The sequence below is a fragment of the Heterodontus francisci genome, chromosome 12 (assembly GCF_036365525.1).
Source record: "Heterodontus francisci isolate sHetFra1 chromosome 12, sHetFra1.hap1, whole genome shotgun sequence".
Classification (NCBI taxonomy): Eukaryota; Metazoa; Chordata; class Chondrichthyes; order Heterodontiformes; family Heterodontidae; genus Heterodontus; species Heterodontus francisci.
The window spans coordinates 63,204,772-63,219,934 of NC_090382.1; positions in this window are offsets into that span (position 1 = coordinate 63,204,772).

Genomic DNA, 15,163 nt, shown 5'->3' on the forward strand with positions numbered 1-15,163 from the left:
TATCGAAGTGACATAGGTGTGCTATCAATCGTCAGGAGATGAAGGAACCACTCATGTCATCATCTTTTCTGTCTCGACCATGGAAGCGTCTAGATATGAATTTTTTTGAGCATAAGAATAAAATATTCTTAATCACTGTTGATTACTACTCAAGGTGGGTTAAAGTGAAGCAATTACAAGGTCAGAATTCAGAAGGTGTAATCGCATCCATGAGAGAAATCTTTGCTTTGCACAGAATCCCAGATATTGTGATATCTGACAATAGGCCACAATTTGCGAATGAATGCTTCAGAGAGTTTACAGAAGCACATGCTTTACTCGCATCACTAGTTTGCTGAGGGACCCTCAGGCTAATGGCAAAGAAGAGAGGTGTAAGGACTGTGAAAGGGTTGTTAAAAAAGAATGAAGATTTTCAATTAGCACTTCTAAATTATCGATCGACACCAATTCAGAATGGTTTAATCCCATGCAAATTGTTGATGCGAAGAAAGTTGTGAACACAACTTCCTATACTTCCAAAAACACTCGAATCACAAGTTGTGGCCTAACCAGAGCTTTATAAAGATTCAGTATAACTTCCCTGCTTTTGTATTCAATACCTCTATTTATGAAGCTGAAGATTCCATAGTCTTTGCTAACTACTCTTTCAATATGTCCTGCCACCTTCAAAGATCTGTGCATGAAGATTGGAATTCCACAGTAGGTCTCCTGATCATCTGCTATAACTTTAGCGAAAGATCCAAGAAAAATGATGGGAACCCCATTTCTGCAATCTCTCTGGGTTTTTTTTTACAGAACTTCTACCAGAGTTGCAGCAGGCGATTGGGAGAATCCCCATAGAAGTACAATCCCAATATATATGTAGAAAAAGTTAGTTATAGATATGTTAACAATTGCGTAATTCTAAATGAAACTTAATCATACTCATAATTATCTATTGTATGTTTGAATGGGAAAGGTAAAACAGTGATGCAGGGATTCTCAGGGTTGGCCACAAGGGCAGGTGTCTGGGCTGCATATGGGATGTCAGTCGGAAAGGACAAATGGGGGAGGAAATGTAAAGCAGAAAGAAGGCTGGGTCAAGTGCTTACATTTTTGACAGATTTTTAACTGTTTTTGGGAAAGTTCAACAATTACCTAATTTCTTTACCTAATGGCTGCTGGCCCAGTACTTAATACAGCATATGAACATACCGACATACAAATTAGGACCAGGAGTAGATCGCTCAGCCCCTTGAGCCTGCTCTGCCATTCAACGCCTACCCCCAATAACCTTTCCTCCCCTTGCTCACCAAGAATCTATCTACCTCCGTCTTAAAAATATTCAGAGATGCTGCTTCCACCGCCTTTTGAGGAAGCGAGTTTCAAAGACTCACAACCCTCTGAGAAAAAAAAATTCTCCTCATCGCTGCCTTAAATGGGTGACCCCTTATTTTTAAGCAGTGACCCCTAGTTCTAGATTCTCCCACAAAGAGGAAACATCTTTTTCAACTCCACCCTGTCAAGACCCCTCAGGAACTTGTATGTTTCAATCAAGTCTCCTCTCACTCTTCTAAACTCCAGTGGATACAAGCCTAGCCTGTCCAACCTTTCCTCAAAAGACAAACTGTTCATTCCAGGTATTAGTCTAATAAACCTTCTCTGAACTGCTTCCAATACATTTACATCCTTCATTAAATAAGGAGACCAATAATGTACACAGTACTCTAGATGTGGTCTCACCAGTGCCCTGTACAACTGAAGCATAAACTCCCTATTTTTTGCATTCAGTTCTCCTCACAATAAATGATAACATTCTATTAGCTTTCCTAATTACTTGCTGTAACTGCATACTTTTGTGATTCATGCACTAGGACAGCCAGATCCCTCTGCATCTCAGAGTTCTGCAATCCCTCACCAAGTACATAATGTCTGTGATTTATCCCAAGCCTAGTTCCATCATACACTGCAGATTGCAGGCCTTACAGCCTTTGCCTGGCAAAATTTCTTTTTCATTATAGTATTGCTTTTACTTAGTATTGCAAAAGTACTTGCTGAATGGATTCTAACTCACTCTAATAATGTCTGGCTAGATCCTGCAACTCTTAATGAAACTTTAAAATAGTGGTTACAATGGAGATGAGCATATGAAAGATGATGATAGTACAATAAATGTACACTGCTGTGCTAGAAAATGCCAGACTAACAAATGACATCTATTGTAGCAGACCATAAACTTTCTTCTTAATAGACATCAGGCTGATGTACAGAATACAGGGGCGGCACAGTGGCGCAGTGGTCAGCACCGCAGCCTCACAGCTCCAGCGACCCGGGTTCAATTCTGGGTACTGCCTGTGTGGAGTTTGCAAGTTCTCCCTGTGTCTGCGTGGGTTTCCTCCGGGTGCTCCGGTTTCCACCCACATGCCAAAGACTTGCAGGTTGATAGGTTAATTGGCCATTATAAATTGCCCCTAGTGTAGGTAGGTGGTAGGGAAATATAGGGACAGGTGGGGATGTGGTAGGAATATGGGATTAGTGTAGGATTAGTATAAATGGGTGGTTGATGGTCGGCACAGACTTGGTGGGCCGAAGGGCCTGTTTCAGTGCTGTATCTCTAAACTAAACTAAACTAATAAGGGAAGAAAACAAATCTCAAAGTGAGAACAGATCTGTTGGCTTAACATTGCTAACTCTCTTTTTTTAAACTTAATTTCAGTCTCATAAGGTGAATGACATCAAACACTGTTAAACCTCGAATGGAATCATAGCTAAGTCCAACACTTCACTGCATACCAAATTTCAGCTGCTGTTTAATAATGCTAGGATCCAATAAATGCTTATTTGCTTTGTATCAAAACTGTAAAGGTTATTTTCTTCTTCCTTTCTCCCATTTCTTTGGAATGAATGGGGCGGTAGTGATTTGAACACATTTCGTGCCAACCTTACACCTGAGGGCAACTTGATCCAATTTTAGAGCAGGTGTCACAATTGGCGGAAAGCATTCCCATCCAAAACGGATGGAATTCTCTTTGAAACATTTAAATTGGAGTTCTATTCAGTATTTAGGATTTCTATGCAAGTTTGGACTTCCACTGAGTGATGTAAATATACGGTAGTGTCCCCCAGGAGTTGGTGATAGGACCTTTGCATGTTTTGTTAAATTTTGCAAGTTTTGGCTAAGATTTTGGTATGGGGGCATAATTTCAAAGACTGCAGACAGATGCCCCATTTACGAATGTAAGGAGCCTAATGCCTGCTTAAGGCCACCTGAATTTGGGGCAGATATTAGAACACAGGACATTGATTCCGAAAATTAGGGCATCTATTTTTAAATAGTTACCCCGCTCAGAAAAGAAAACATACAATGGAAAGAAAAAAATTGTAGTGATATTCTTGTATGAAAATTTACAAGTTGACAAAAATACTGTTGTGCATTAATCTTATTCATTCCTACTTCAGTGAATAATACAATTTTACTGAAGCTGGAATGAATAGTATTATTGCACCATGTGCTATTTTTTCCATCTTAGGTTTTCCATATCAGGATGCCTGACATTCATAAAAAGAAAGACAATGATAGCAAAGCACAGCAGGAACAGCATTATAGGTTTTGGGGGAGAATTAGAAAAAAATTATAAATTTGGCACTTCCCTTTTACAAACAAGTTCAAATTTCCAAGAACACCATTGTGAAAATAGGTATATTATAGGTGTTGAATTCTTGGGGGTTAAACTGGGTAAGACATGGCAACGAACTCTAATTTAAATGTTCCAATAAGGCTCCAGTCTATTTTGGACGGGACTGTGGTCTGCCTATTACGAAGCCTGCTCGAAAATACATCAGGTTGCCCTCAGGCATGAAGTCTGCCCAAAGTTTTTTCACAAACATTCCAAATCAATACATTGACACCAAAAACTGTGAGAAAGGCAGATGAAAATAACCTTCACAGATTGTGGTACACAATTAACCCATTCAGTGCATGGCAGGTTAAGCATTAGATTTGTGCTGTCTGCTGATTTTCACAATTGCTGCGTACAGCCAGCGCTACCCACTGTTCATGGGCTGCATGCTTCAGCAGGAGGCCCAATATCATGAGTGGCTAGTGCTCCCTAAAGGTAGCCAGCTTCACTTAAAGGGGAGATTCATTACTAATGCTGGAAGTTGTGTCTGAAACTTAATTCATCTTGAAGATTTTTGCCAAGATGGCTCAACCTGCAAGAGAATGTACACCAAGGTTTTCTGATAATGCACTGGAGACCTTGGTGCAAGACATGGAGAGAAGGAGAAGTAACCTATATCTGCAGATGGGCAGAAGACCCTTGAGATAAATTCTGTGGAGGCAGTGGGAAGTAGCAGTGGAGCTCAATGTCAGGAATATAGCGTGAAGAACATGGAAGCACTGCAGGAAGAAGTTTAATGATATAACAGGAGCTGTCAAGATGGGTGATTCAATCTTCGAATGCCACATCCTACCAACTGCAACACTAGCCTCATCCACTGCTCATTCTACAACACCCCCATCACCCACCTTCTAACAATCTCTATCAATTAGTACTAACACTTCAATTCATATGGTTTACATCACCATCAGATACTTAGCACTGTTGCAAGCTACAACTTGAACACACTTCCAGAAATTCAACCATGCCAACCACATCACCCAAATATATTGCGAGATACTCACTGATACACTTCCCTCTTTCTTACAGGAGAAGGTAGTGCATAACAGAAGGCAGCAGGAAAGAACTGGAGGAGGACAAGTGAGCATGTATGTTTAATCCTCATGGAGACACAGTGGAGGCCATGGCCATGGGGTGGGGGGCAGGGTGGTGAAGTGATCAATGATGAGGGTACATGCATACTTCATCCTCCTTCTCATCCCACTTCTCCTTCATCCTACAATCTGTTCTGATTCGTAAGCTTGGAATGATCTGACCACACATTTATTACATTCTCCTCTCCCCTCAGCACAACTCTTTGCCACATTTTCATTTCAGATAATCAAGAACTGGAACCTTCCCAGTCAGAGAAGGAAGAGCAAGAAGGCAGTGAAGGTGAAGAGACACCAGTCACATTGGTCAGTAGCTGGTCAGCCACTAGCTCAGATACTGACACTGTGCATATGTTAGAGGTTAGGATAGAGGAGGGATCTGCAGGTGGTGAGACAATGAGCACAAGTGCACAGGAGGCAGAGCAGGGGAAATAAGGATAACACAGGTGCCAGAAGGCAAGGTCGCACACTAATTCTGCTACAGAGAAGTCAGATGAAAACTTTGATGGCCCAGACTACAGAAGAAGGCTGATGGACGTACACAACCAAATGTTTGGTGCACTGGAAAATCTTCCAGAAAGCCTGCAATCCATGTCAAGGAACATGGGCAAGTCCATTTCTAACTTGGCACAGGACTTTTCACAATGCTTGGAGCCCATCTTTACTAACATGGAATGTGTGGTCACCTCCATCAGCACACCTGTGGAACCCACCACGATGCAGCATCTGATGGCCGATGTCACTGTTTCCATTGCAACACAAACAACTTCCATTAAATGTCTGAGTGCTGCAGTGCAATCTCAGACTGCTGCCTTGCAAGTTCAGACTGCTGCCATTGTGGTTCTAAATACCACTGGTCAAAGGGGCTTCCATAGCATCACAGCAGTCCAGCAATCTGTTATCCAACAGATCAGTAGGATTGCTGAGGGACTCTCCCGGGAGAGTAACAGTGGTTTCATGGAACAGGAACCTGCTGTCCTCTCTGAGAATGGCAGCATTCCTTCTCCCACCTCTGCCACACTGCCACTGCCCTTACCTTTGCCTGTCAACAAGCCAGGCCATACTGCTGCAGACCATGGCAAAGTGGTGCAGTGTGAAAGCAAGACCTCTAGGCCCAGGGCTGCTCAAGGTCAACCTCCAAAGCCAACTGCAATCTGCTCAATTACAGGTCAGCAACGTTCCACCACCAATACTGTAGCCATTGAGAAAGCATCTCATTGGAGCACTAGGAAAGGTAAAGGCACACAGAAGACAAGAAGCAAGGGAATACACAAGTGTGATTAAATAATGCATACAGAAGGAAACTTGTGAGTGAATTTATAAAATTAGATTTGTATTTGCATTTCCTGGTGGTTTTTATTTTTGTGTTATCAGTAAAAGAACAATGGTGGTCAGTGGTAAAGGAAAGGTAAGAAGGTTTTTTTATTCATTCATGAGATGTGGGCATTGCTGGCTAGGACAGCATTTATTGCCCATCCCTAATTGCCCTTGAGAAGATGGTGGTGAGCCGCCTTTTTGAACCGCTGCAGTCCATGTGGGGTAGGTACACCCACAGCATTGTTAGGAAGGGAGTTCCAGGAGTTTGACCCAGTGACAGTGAAGGAACGGCGATACAGTTCCAAGTCAGGATGGTGTGTGGCTTGGAGGAGAACTTGCAGGTGGTGATGTTCCCATGCAACTGCTGCTCTTGTCATTCTAGGTGAAAGATGCTGTCTAAGGAGCCTTGGTGCATTTCTGCAGTGCATCTTGTAGCTGGTACACACTGCTCCCACTGTGCGTTGGTGGTGGAGGGAGTGAATGTTCATGGATGGGGTGCCAATCAAGCGGGCTGCTTTGTCCTGGATGGTGTTGAGCTTCTTGAGTGTTGTTGGAGCTGCATCCATCCAGGCAAGTGGGGAGTATTGCATCACACTCCTGAGTGTGGAACTTTTGACGACTGGGATACTGTCATTGAGGTTTCTGGTATCCCAAGGGATTAATCTAATCATGTAGAGCCCAGGCAGAAAGGGACTGTCTACGTTGTAGCCTTCCTTCCTCTTCCTATTCTTTCATTTCCTCTTGTACTTACCTCTCCTCTTCGTCCACTTCCTCCCCTTTTTAGCAGCTTGTCCTACCCTGTGTGGTCTTGCTTCATTCTCCCAGTCATGTTCAATTCCCAGAGAAAACCCTACCAGGCCACCCATGTCTGGAAACAACTCCTTTCAGCACAATATTTTATATGACTAAAAAGCACTATGAAACCAAACAGACCACTCACTGCAGAGTATTCAAATGTTAGCCAAATATAGGAAGCCTCCAAAAACATGTAAAGTTACACCAGAAGCCAAAAGGAAAATATCCATCAACTAACCTGTAAGTACTTCATGATCCCTTTGCTGGGGTACCTTCATCCCATTTAACATTATGTTCAGCAGAGCAAGGTTAGGACAGGGTGTTGGTTGGAGAGAAGAGCTGTAAAATTGCAGTGATGGCTTGGTCATTTCAAATCAGCACTGCACACTCATTCATGTCATCACCTCACTGCTCTGCATTCTGTCGGCGGTCAGTAGGTGCACACATGCAAGCCCCTTTACTAAGATGGCATCCTGCACACTACCCATCGGAAGTGTGCGCATGCATCATGGATCCCATTTGAGTTTTATGTAGCTGGATAACATCTACAAAGCAGACATCACATGAAGCAACTTACTCTCCCTTTTATTAAAACCAGAGCCAACAATTTTTTTTGCCTTTATTATCTTTTTCCTTCTTTAGATTTCTTAATGCTGCGATATATTTTTCTTCATACAAAAATAGGGTTGGGACTCCCTATGTCCTATAAGGAGCTGAAAGGGTTAATGTTGGAGACAGTAAGAACAATCCCTCCCACTGTGGTGAGGATGATGTAACAGTCACATGGTAATGGGTTTTGGAAGTTGAGTAGCAGCACGAAGCATGCTAGCTAGAGAGGCTTGAGGACAGTGTAAATAGAGATGTATAAATAATAAAAGAGTAATTAGTTGACCTTATCCAAACTACAAGACTTTAGCAACAATGCCCTAGCTACGCTACTCTTGGCATTTCTTCATGGACGAAGATTTTGGGAAGGTTGTAGTCATCAGTTGCAGGCCCGCTGATGGCTAGTCAGGCCTATCCGTGACTGGCAGATTCTCCCACAGCGGGTACAAATGAAAGTGTAGTCACTGCTACGGGCAATTGGATCTATCCTTCTCCTCCTTTTCTCTTTCATGCTGGTTCTTCGCTCAGTCACAAAGGTATCTGTAGCCCTACTGATGTAGCATCTCCAGGCATCACGATCTGTGCCCTGCGCTTCCCACTGACGATGGTCAATGTGGCACACAGAGACTGTTATGACCAGGTGAGAAAGAGGTCGAGGGTTCCCTTTCAGCCTTCACCTGGTCTTACTGTAACAGGGTTTAATTTTAAACACATTGTGTTTTTAGCTCCCCCTTGGTGAATCCTTGTTCACCACTTTCCAATCATAAGGCAAAGAAACCAGCACAAACAGGCTTTCTTAGGTTTAAAGAAGAAAAGTTGAAATTTATTAAACTTAAAATTAAACTCTAATTCGGTTGATGCCTACAGATACATGCCGTGCCCACGTTAGCATGCATACACGATACACACATGCAAATAGAGACAGAAAAGAGCAGAAGAAAAAATAAAGTGGAAAGATTTGAGGCAATTTCTGAAGAGTTGTTGTTATGGTTCTTCGAGCTCATTGCAGAGTCCTTGGTTGTAGGTAGATCTTGTTTTTCGTTGGGGCCCAGTATTCTTCTTAAATCTTGTTCACTGTGGGACACTTTTCTCTCTTGAGGTTCATGTGTCTTCAGTGAATTCAGAGGCTTGTGAGAAAGAGATGGGACCAGGCAGACAGGAGAGGCTGTGGTGAGCCAACTAGGAGAGATTTTCTCTGTCCAGGAGCATTCTGCTTTTTGTCCAAAACTGTTTGTACAAATTCAAATTGCCCAGCAGGTTAGTCATATGACTAGTTGTTTTGCCCATGTCTGTTTGTGTATTTGGCCATCTTAGCAGTCAACCTGGAATGCGAGCTCCCCCACCTTCAATGTTTGGTAATCAAAAGTCCATTGTGGGTTGAATGTGTCAGGGTATGGCTGCTTTGTCCTTCCAAACACCGTCTGTTAATATGCAAGTTTCCAGCCACAGTTGATATGTTTAACAAGTGCTTTCTTCACTCCAGGAACAGTTTTAAATCAACGTTCATGACAAACTTAATGTGCCTCATTCTTGGCAGGTGGCGGCCTAGCATGACAAGAGGGACTTCTTCAGGGAGTACATAAAACGTTTACATGGGGCCCCTCTGTTCCTTTTACCCATGGTCAGCTCTCCATATAACACGATCTTGGGCAGGCGACTGTTGTCCATCCAGGCAATGTGACCCGCTGAACGCAGTTGGCTTTGCAGGAGGATGGCCTCGATGCTGGTGATGTTGGCTGTTTCCAGGACTGCAATGTTTGAGATGTGGTCCTGCCAGTGTATCTTGAGGATGCTGCAGAGGCAGCACTGATGGAAGTGCTGTAGAAGGCATACATGAAGGCGGTATAGCACCCATGATTTGGCGCCATACAGAGGGTGGTGAGGACTGTGGCTTTGTACACTTTGAGCTTGGTCTGTGTTCTGAGGCTGTGGTTCCTGCACACACATTTGTAGAGTTTGTCAAATGCACTGTTTGCTTTTGAGAGCCTATTGTCCACTTCCTTGTCTATGGTGGCATCAAACGAGATGACGCTCCCAAAATAAGTAAATTGCTTAACGGCATTCAGCTCGGTTCCCTCGATGACAATGCTTGGTGGTCTATATTCTTCTTGGGGTGCAGGCCAACGCAGGACTTCAGTTTTCTTTAAACTGAATTTTAGTCTGAAGAATTGTACCGCCTCCGAAAAATGTGTTGTTATACGCTGCAGATCTGACTGACTGTGGGCCAGGAGAGCACAGTTATTGGCGAAAAGAAGTTCATGGATGAGTTTTCCTTGTGTCTTTGTGTGAGCCTGAAGACGCCTGAGATTCCCTCAGTCCGGAAGCATACGTAAACTCCCTCCTTAAGGTCTTCCGTTGCCTGCTGCAGCATAATGTTGGAAAAGATGGTGAATAGGGTTGGGGCCAGCACACATCCTGCTTCCTGCCCTTGGAGATACGGAAGGGACTTGAGAGGTTGCTGTTTTGCTTGATTTGTCTGTACTGATTTTCTTGAAACTGCTTCACCATGACCAGGAACCTGGGTGGGCATCCAAGTTTTTCAAGGATTTTCCAAAGTCCATCTCTGCTCACTGTGTTGAATGCCTTGGTGAGGTCTACGAAAGTGATGTACAGGCCTTTGTTTTGCTCACGACACTGTTCTTGTAATTGTCTGAGTGCAAATACCATGTCTGTGGTACCTCCATTTGCTCTGAAACCATGCTGGCTCTCTGGGAGGTTTTCTTCCGCAATGGTAGGCACAAGCCTGTTCAGAAGTATTTTATCCAGGATCTTCCCAACAATAGAAGGAGGGTGATCCCATGGTAGTTGGAGCAGTCTGATTTTTCTCCTTTCTTTTTGTACAAGGTGATGATGACAGCATCACGAAGATCCTGTGGAATCCTGCCCTGTTCCCAGCAGGCCATGGAAAACTCATAGTGCTTGGTGTATAGGGCAGGGCCACCATGCTTCAAGGCTTTGGATGGGAGACCATCGGCTCCAGGGGCTTTGTTATTCCTCATCTGGTTGATGGCGGTCACAGTTTCCTCTAGAGTTGGGTTCTCATCCAGTTCTTCTTTGATAGGCTGTTGTTGGATGTGATTGGTGGCAGTATCATGCACTGTGCACTTGGCATTGAAGAAAGTTTCAACGTGCTCCGACCAGTGATCCAGGACTGACTACGCTACTACTACAACAACAACACACAATATGGTGGCACCAGTTAAAACTACCAGAAAGTACTGAGAAAAATTGACCTTGTGAAATAGCACCAAAAGAACAGCAAATCTCGTCGGGGAACTGCAAAAAGCTCCAGAGCTATTCTATAGCCAAAGAAGACAAGGACAGTCAGGAAGTCAGCTGTGCAGGCATTCAGACTGCATCACAGAAGAGTGGGGTTTGCAACGAAACAACCAGGTCCAGCAATCAGGTTGCAAGTTACAGTGCCGGGTGACAGTCCAGAATCAGGTGAGAGAATTTTAAAAGGGGCCATTGTTGGATACCTACACTGTTTGGGATTTTCTTCTCCCTGCTGCTCTCACATGCGTTCAAGTCTTCAGAAGAAGGAATTTTCCTCCATGCAAGATCAGGTGGCAGGTTGTTCAACCTTGCCCATCTAAGAGCGAAGACCAAAGTACGGAAAGTCCTCATCAAGGAACTTCTCTTTGCTGACGATGCTGCATTAACATCTCACACTGAAGAGTGTCTGCAGAATCTCATCGACAGGTTTGCGGCTGCCTGCAACGAATTTGGCCTAACCATCAGCCTCAAGAAAACGAACATCATGGAACAGGACGTCAGAAATGCTCCATCCATCAATATCGGCGATCACGCTCTGGAAGTGGTTCAAGAGTTCACCTACCTAGGCTCAACTATCACCAGTAACCTGTCTCTAGATGCAGAAATCAACAAGCGCCTGGGAAAGGCTTCCACTGCTATGTCCAGACTGGCCAAGAGAGTGTGGGAAAATGGCTCACTGACACGGAACACAAAAGTCCGAGTGTATCAAGCCTGTGTCCTCAGTACCTTGCTCTACAGCAACGAGGCCTGGACAACGTATGTCAGTCAAGAGCGACGTCTCAATTTATTCCATCTTCGCTGCCTCCGGAAAATCCTTGGCATCAGGTGGCAGGACCGTATCTCCAACACAGAAGTCCTCGAGGCGGCCAACATCCCCAGCTTATACACCCTACTGAGTCAGCGGCGCTTGAGATGGCTTGGCCATGTGAGCCGCATGGAAGATGGCAGGATCCCCAAGGACACATTGTACAGCGAACTCGCCACTGGTATCAGACCCACCGACCGTCCATGTCTCCGCTTTAAAGACGTCTGAAAACGCGACATGAAGTCCTGTGATATTGATCACAAGTCGTGGGAGTCAGTTGCCAGCGATCGCCAGAGCTGGCGGGCAGCCATAAAGGCGGGGTTAAAGTGTGGCGAGTCGCAGAGACTTAGCAGTTGGCAGGAAAAAAGACAGAGGCGCAAGGGGAGAGCCAACTGTGAAACAGCCCTGACAACCAATTTTATCTGCAGCACCTGTGGAAGAGTCTGTCACTCTAGTATTGGCCTTTATAGCCACTCCAGGTGCTGCTCCACAAACCACTGACCACCTGCAGGTGCTTACCCATTGTCTCCCGAGACAAGGAGGCCAAAGAAGAAGAGGTTGAAAAATGCGGGGCGAGAGGTCAATCTCTAGGGAAAAGGTGACTCGGAGTTGTGTGGAGTTGGCAACCATTACTCAACCAGATCGCGGAGCGAAAGCACAGGAACTCCGAGAAAGAGCACGAATACCTCCATTAAAGTCAAGACCATTTAAAAAGGGCAATACCATAAAAAGCCTAACAAAGCCTAAGAAAAAAAAATGGATTCAAAATTTCAAATGCCTGAAAGTTTCCATGATCATGAAGGACCCAATCTGGTACAAAATTGGTTCTTATGGAGAAAAAGATTTCTACAATTTAGGATTGCTTTCCAGCTGTATTCTAAATTAGAAGCAGAACAAGTAAATATCCTTTTATACTCTATGGGTGCAATTGCGGATGGTGTGATTGTGGGCCAAGCAATAAACGAGGCTTCTGGTAAATTTAAGGATGTGCTACAAGTCTTCGATAAATATATCAATTTACATAGTAACAAAATTCTGGAAAGTGCAAAGTTTAACAAGCGAGTCCAAAAGATAGGCAAATCCATAGATTCTTTTCTAAATGATCTCTACAGATTGGCAGGGATGTGACTATGGAGAATTGAAGGCGGAACTGATAAGGGACCAGATAGTTGTTGAAATAGCTGATTAGTCTTTATCAGATCTCTTACAGTCAAAAGGTGACCTTACACTTGAAAGGCAATCTAGATCAGACGATAGGCAGAAGTCCGAAGACAAAACAGAGCCATTCTGTGGGCTGAAGAGAAGCCTTGGATTGGAAGAAATCCAATGACTGAACAGGTCTTGAAGCCAAAGACGGAGAGGCAATCTAGAGAGAAAAAGACACACACAAGTGAGAAGGCGCATGGCACCAGGAAACTGTGCCAGCGCTGTGGAGCCAGGAACACCCATAGACGGGAGCAGTGTCCTGTTAGTAAAGTGGAATGTTTCAACTGTTAGAAATAGTCCATTACGGGAAAATGTGCCAGAGCAAGACCTCTTTGCTTAAAGTCGTAAAGCAGAAGACTTTCACACAAAGAGCGGTAAATGAAGTGCATCAACTTCCAGCAGAAAAAGAGCCAGGAGATTTCCTAGGATAAATTAATGAATTAATGGTACAAATCAAGGATTTTGGACGGCAGACATTTACATAGATGGGCACATAACGAATTTCAGATTGGACACAGGTACTAATGTCGCAGTTCTGTCAGACCAAGAGCCATGGTTGATGAGACATTGCCTCTAACCGGCAGACATGCAGTTGCCTGGTCCAGGCAGATCCCAATTGAAAGTGAAGAGTAAGCTTCAAGCAACTCGCAAATATATAGGGAGACAAATTATGGAAACCCTATATCTTGCAAAACCAAGAATTTTCCCTCCTAAGGAGAAAAGCATGCATAGACCTGCATCTGATCAAGAAGATTGAAGGAATCAAACATCCACGGGTTAACAGTCGCTTTCAAGCAGACTATCCAAAACTTTTCACAGGTCTCGGAAGACTCAAGACAGAATATAGAATCACACTTAAAGAAATTGCCAGACCAGTATGTATCTTTACACCCAGAAAGATAGCTCACCTGTTGATAAACCAACTACAAGACCAGTTGGAAGAGATGACCAGGATGGAAATCATTTCTCCTGTTGTGACACCAAAGGAGTGTTGTTCAGCTATAGTTCCAGTCCCAAAACAAAATAGTACTCTTCATATCTGTGTGGATTTAACGCAGCTTAACAAAGCAATGATGTGTGAAATTCATCCAATGTCCACAGTGGATGACAGCTTGACGAAATTGTCTCAGAGCATCATGTTTTCCAAACTTAAATCTAAAACTTGACTCTGGCAGCTTCCCTTCGACAAGAACTCAAGATTATTAACCACATTTATAACACCATTTGGAAGATTTTGTTTCAATCGGTTACCATTTGAGATAACTTCCGCACCAAGAGATCTGTCCAAAGGTCTATGTCTAACATCTTGGAAGGGCTCAAAGGATTTATTTGTCAACTGGATGACATCCTGATGCATGGACAGACAGTAGAGGAACATGACCGAAGAGTTCGAGCAGTTTTACAATGACTCCAAGAAGCAGGGCTAGCATTGAACAAGAAGTGCGAATTCCCCAAGACCTCAATCCGTTTCTTGGGACACATAGTAAGTAGTAAAGGTATAATGACAGACCCACAGAAGACATGAGCCATTACAAAATTCCCTACTCCTACTTCCGTTCAGCAGCTCCAAAGATTCCTTGGAGTGCTGAACCAGTTAGCCAAATTCCAAATAGTCAAACCTCATTTAGCGCAGGTAAGAGAATTGCTAAGACAACTTCTCAAAAAAGATCAAGTGTAGTGTTGGAGTTCACATCAAGAACAAGCATTCCGGAAGATTAAAGAAATGCTCATATTGCCGGACATCTTAGCACACTATAACCCTACACTACCAACGATAGCTACAGACACTGCATCTATGGGGTTAGGCGGAATCATTTTCCAGGAGGAACCTAATGGTTCTTGCTGTTGTATGATTACCTTTAAGAGTGGTGTCCCTTTAAGATCTTAATATGCTAATGAGCCAAGTACCAGGATACAGTCATGTGACTATAAGCTTGAGTCACTCTGTAACTGTAACACCTAGAGGCAGGTCCTGTAAATAGTTAGCTCTGTACTGTATATATTTGTTAGCTGTTAATAAACCTATTTGAGATCTTCAACAACCTGAACTCCATGCACCTGATTTATGCTGCATCAGACAACATTTCAAAGAACTCATTACATGGTGGCAACTGTGGTGAGAAGGCAGAATCTAAGATTGAAGACCACAGGGGAAACAGCTTTAAAAATTACCTTCCTGCAGCCAGAGGAGAGAAAGATAAAAAAAACTAGTTCAAACAGTGAAGAACACACTTCCCTCAAGCTGTAGAAGACAGAGCATTGAATGGCATGCTGCAAATCAATTATTGCGATCAGTGAGTCATTGTCCCGATGGTCCAGGAATTCCCATTGAAAAAAAGCTTTGAGGTGCTTTAAAGGCTCGGTAAAAGAAAAATGGAAAACCCAATCCCTATCTCAGGCTTATTGAT